This window comes from Arachis stenosperma, chromosome 2 (genome assembly GCF_014773155.1).
Source record: "Arachis stenosperma cultivar V10309 chromosome 2, arast.V10309.gnm1.PFL2, whole genome shotgun sequence".
In the NCBI taxonomy this organism is placed as follows: domain Eukaryota; kingdom Viridiplantae; phylum Streptophyta; class Magnoliopsida; order Fabales; family Fabaceae; genus Arachis; species Arachis stenosperma.
The window spans coordinates 57,706,423-57,711,176 of record NC_080378.1 but is presented as its reverse complement, the minus strand read 5'-3'; the positions used below and the strand labels follow the sequence as shown (position 1 = coordinate 57,711,176).

Sequence of the window (4,754 nt, the reverse complement as noted above, 5' to 3'; positions counted from 1 at the left end):
TGGGGGGAGCTTTTACTTTCCTGGGCACTTTTATTCTATGTTAGTTAAATTCAGAATGTATATTTCAATTCCAACTGCTATTTTGAGAGCTATGAACAACTAAACCCCTTTCATTGGGTTAGGGAGCTCTATTGTAATTCAATGGATCAATAGTAGTTTTTGTCTTCTTCTTCTTTCTTTTCTCTTGATTTTTGTTAGAAAGCTTTCGGTCTTAACTCAATTGGATAGTTGTCTTGAAAGAGAAGCTATCCATAATTGGAATTCTTCGGAGCCTTGAGAGAGGAATGAAGAATTCATGCTAGAATGTCTTTCTCACATTGGATTAGAATGGGGTTTGGATGGATATGGTGACATGTAATCCTACCAACACTTTGATCTATGAATTTTTGTGGTATAGTCAGTGACCGAACTTCAACTCTTCTCAATGGGCAATTGTTCATGCTTAGAGAGATTGGTGAGCCAAGACATTAGGATCCAATCACCTAGGATTTCCTAGCAATGTCAATGAATGCATTGATTGAGGAAGAGGTGAAAATGATTTGATCCGGAGAGTTCAATATCTCTTAAAACCCAATGAATTCCCCATCTCTTATCTACTCATTCGATTTTACTTTTTGCATTTTTAATTTCATGCTTAATTCCCCGATCCCATTTAATTTCCAGCAATTTAAGATTCTGTCACTTTAATTTCCTGCAATTTAATTTTCTGTTCCTTTAATTTCTTGCAATTTAAGTTTCCCGCGATTTTACATTCAGCAATTCCAATTTTAATTCAGATTTCGCTCAACTAGTATAATTCACCAATTTTAATTGATCGATCTACTAATTCCTGTGGGATTCAACCTCACTCTTTTTTGAGTTTTTACTTGATGACAATCCGGTGCACTTGCCGAAAGGAAATTTGTTGAGAGGTGATGCCAGGGCATCTAGGCCAGTTTCACTGACCTTTTCTTTACTATTTTAGGATAGTTTCATGCATTTTCTTAGAGAATAAGGCAAGTTTTGGATGAAAATACACTCACACCTTGATTCAAGCAACTATTGTGAATTTTACATGATTTCATGAGGATTTTGCAAGAATTGAATGACAAATTGATGATACATAATCTCATCACATTAGCTAGAGCTTTGATACACTTTATTTGCTTGATTTTAGGACAAAGGAAGCAAGGAAGAACCACGTTAGTAGCCACGCTAACCTAGTTAACGTGACCACTAACATGGAATGGGAATGAGCTTGTAACGTTAATAAGAAAAGTAATCACCAATAATGCCTACGAAGCCATCATAATCCCACGTTAATTGCCACGTTAACTAGGTTAACGTGGTAGTTAACGTGGAGACAAAGAGAGCTCCAACGTTAGTGGTAAACGTGAACACCACTAACGCTCCAAAAATTGGCAATGAGCCACGTTAAGAGTCACATTAACTTAGTTAACGTGAACTCTAACGTGAAAGAGAAGAACAATGCCAACGTTAGTGACACTCACCTTTATCACTAACGTTGGATCAAACTAGCATTGCCCACGTTAGTGGTCACGTTAAGACCACTAACGTGAAAGTTAACGTGGAGCTAAGATTGATGAGCCAACGTTAGTGACACTCACCTTTGTCACTAACGTTGGAGATGGCATTCACTACCACATTAGTGGCCATGTTAACTTAGTTAACATGAGCTCTAACGTGGAGGGTAGGGGCACTTGGAGCGTTAGTGACAAAGGTAAGTGTCACTAACACTCTCGAAGATGAGACATACCCACGTTAAGAGCCACGTTAGTTACACTAATGTGAACTCTAACGTAGGGACAAGGGGTACAAGGCAACGTTATTGGGAAAGATGAGTCCCAATAACGCTTGGGAAGGTTTATAAGGCAACGTTAGTGGTCACATTAGTGCCACTAACGTTGGAGTTAACGTGGGTTATATGGGGTTGGAACGTTAGTGAAAAAGGTGATTGCCACTAACGTTCTCTAACCCACAATTTCATTTAACGTTAACATCACTAACGCCCATGCCTAACTCACACTTTTCTACAAGCTAAGCCCACTAAAGATTGTAACTGCTTCAACTCAAGATCCAAGGCCTACATCCAGGACTTGGAGAACTCACTAGAAGATCAAGAAGAGTAGTATATATAGGAGTAGTTTTGAACTATAGAGAAGCTTGGCACTTTGGAGAACTACCCTCTGTATATTTACTTTTCTGCACTTTTAGCTAAGCATGTATTATTTTCTGTCATTTTCCATTTCTAGAGCTATGAACAACTAAACCCCTTTCATTGGGTTAGGGAACTCTGTTGTAATTTGATGGATCAACTATAGTTTTCATTCTTCTTCTTCTTTCTTCTCTTTTGATTTACTAGAAAGCTTTCGATCTTAATTCAATTGGTTAATTATCTTGGAAAAGAAACTCTCCATAATTGGATCTCCTCTGAGCCTTGGAAAAGGGATGAGGAGATCATGCTAGAAATGCTTTCTCATGTTGGACCAAATTGGGGTTTGGGCAGATATAGTGACATGTAATCCTCCCAACACTTTGATTTGGAAATACATGTGGTATAATCAGTGACCACACTTCATCTCTTTCCATGAGCAATTAAATCAAGGAATTGGGCAATTGTTCAAGCTTAGAGAGATTGGGTTGCCAAGGAATTGGAACCCAATCACCTAAGATTGCCAAGGAGATCAATAGATGCTTTGATTGAGGAAGAGATGAAAATGAATTTGATCCGGAGAATACAACATCTCCTGAGCCCAGTGAATTCCCCATTTCTGATCTTACCCATTCTCTTTACTTTCTGCCATTTATTTCCATGCTCATTTCCCCAAATCCCCATTTAAGATTCTGCACTTTATTTTCTGCTATTTACTTTCCCGCCATTTAATTTTCTACAATTCTTAAACTACATTCTGTTTAGCTCAACTAGCATACTCTTCCAACTAAAGTTGCTTGACCAATCAATCCCTGTGGGATTCAACCTCACTCTATTGTGATGTTTTACTTGACGACAATTTGGTATACTTGCCGAAGGGAAATTTGTTGAGAGACAAGTTTTCGTGCATCAAGTTTATGGCGCCGTTGCCAGGGATTGATTTTGTATCAACAATGATTAAGTTGGAAGTTCACTAGATTGAGCATTTTTCTTTTGTTTGTTTACTTTATTCAGTCGTTTACCTTCAGTTTGTTTAGTTTCTTCCTCATCCCTATACCCTCTCTGTTTTCTTTCTTTCTTTGTTATTATTTACAATTCTGCTCACTAACCCACTAACTGTTTGATAATTTGCACCACTCACACTAACAATCACTCTAACAAGAATAATCTTTTTATTTCATCTCTTACTGTGTGCCTTGTTAGTTGTATAATAGGGAGAAGAAGGGGAGCTTCAACTTCCTTTGATTCAGAACCTGAAAGGACCCTCCGGAGACTAAGGAGGGAAACAAGAGGGAAAAGAGTTGTTGGTGCTAAGGAAGAGGAAGAGTATTTTGAAACAAACATGGAGGAGAACTTGAAAAACAATCAAGAAGGAGAAGCTCACAACCATGCCAGAGAAGGCCCTGTAAATCATGCTGGGCAAGAAAGGAGAGTTCTAGGCTCTTACATCAATCCAAACCCTGGAAACTATGGAAGTAGCATCCAAAAGCCCACCATACATGCCAACAACTTTGAACTAAAACCCCAGCTCATCACCCTTGTTCAGAACAACTGCTCATTTGGAGGAAGTGCCCAAGAACACCCCAATCAACATCTAACCACCTTCCTGAGAATTTGTGACACTGTGAAGTCTAATGGAGTCCACCCGGATGTCTATAGGCTGCTTTTGTTCCCTTTTTCACTCAGGGACAAAGCATCCAAGTGGCTGGAGTCCTTTCCAAAGGAGAGCTTAACAAATTGGAAATATGTGGTGAATAAATTTTTGGCAAGATTCTACCCTCCTCAAAGAATTAACAGGGTGAGAGCTGAGGTACAAACTTTCAGGCAACAAGATGGTGAAACTCTCTATGAGGCATGGGAGAGGTTCAAGGACTTAACAAGAAGATGCCCACCAAATATGTTCAATGAATGGGTTCAACTTCACATTTTCTGTGAAGGTCTTTCTTATGAGTCAAAGAAGGCTATAGACCATTCATCAGGGGGCTCTCTAAACAAGAAGAAAACCATTGAAGAAGCCATAGATGTCATTGAAACAGTAGCTGAGAATGACTACTTCTATGCTTCTGAAAGAAGCAACACCCGAGGAGTAATAGAGTTGAACCACATGGATACATTGCTGGCTCAAAATAAGATGATCACCAAGCAGCTAGCAGATCTTACCAAGAAGGTGGAAGGAAACCAAGTGGCAGCAGTCATCACTTCATCACCAGCTCAAGAAGGAGTAAATATAGGAGAAGAAGGTGACTGAGAACAAGCCAACTACGTTGGGAACTCACCCAGACAAATCCATGATCCATACTCCAAAACTTACAACTCTGGATGGAGAAATCACCCCAACTTTGGGTGGGGAAATCAACAAGACCAAGGCCAAGATCAGAGACGCCACAACCACAATCCCAACAACAATGCAACTCACCAACATACTTCACAGAGATCCTATCAACACTCACCTAATCACCCTTCTTAACCACCTAATCTCAGCCCACCATCACTAACTGAGGATAGGCTTTCCAAAATTGAGACTCTACTTGAAGACATATATAGAGAAGTTCAAGACAACAAGGTGTTCAAGGATGAAGTGCGAGCCAATATCAAAAACCAA

General features: G+C 39.4%; 1 non-coding gene across 1 annotated transcript; it reads right to left on the bottom strand.

Moving 5' to 3' along the window:
- Positions 1-3,947: 3,947 nt before the first annotated feature.
- LOC130963975 (small nucleolar RNA R71) lies at positions 3,948-4,054 on the bottom strand. The gene has a single exon (XR_009080090.1). It is a non-coding gene; the product is annotated as a small nucleolar RNA R71 (small nucleolar RNA).
- Positions 4,055-4,754: the final 700 nt, after the last annotated feature.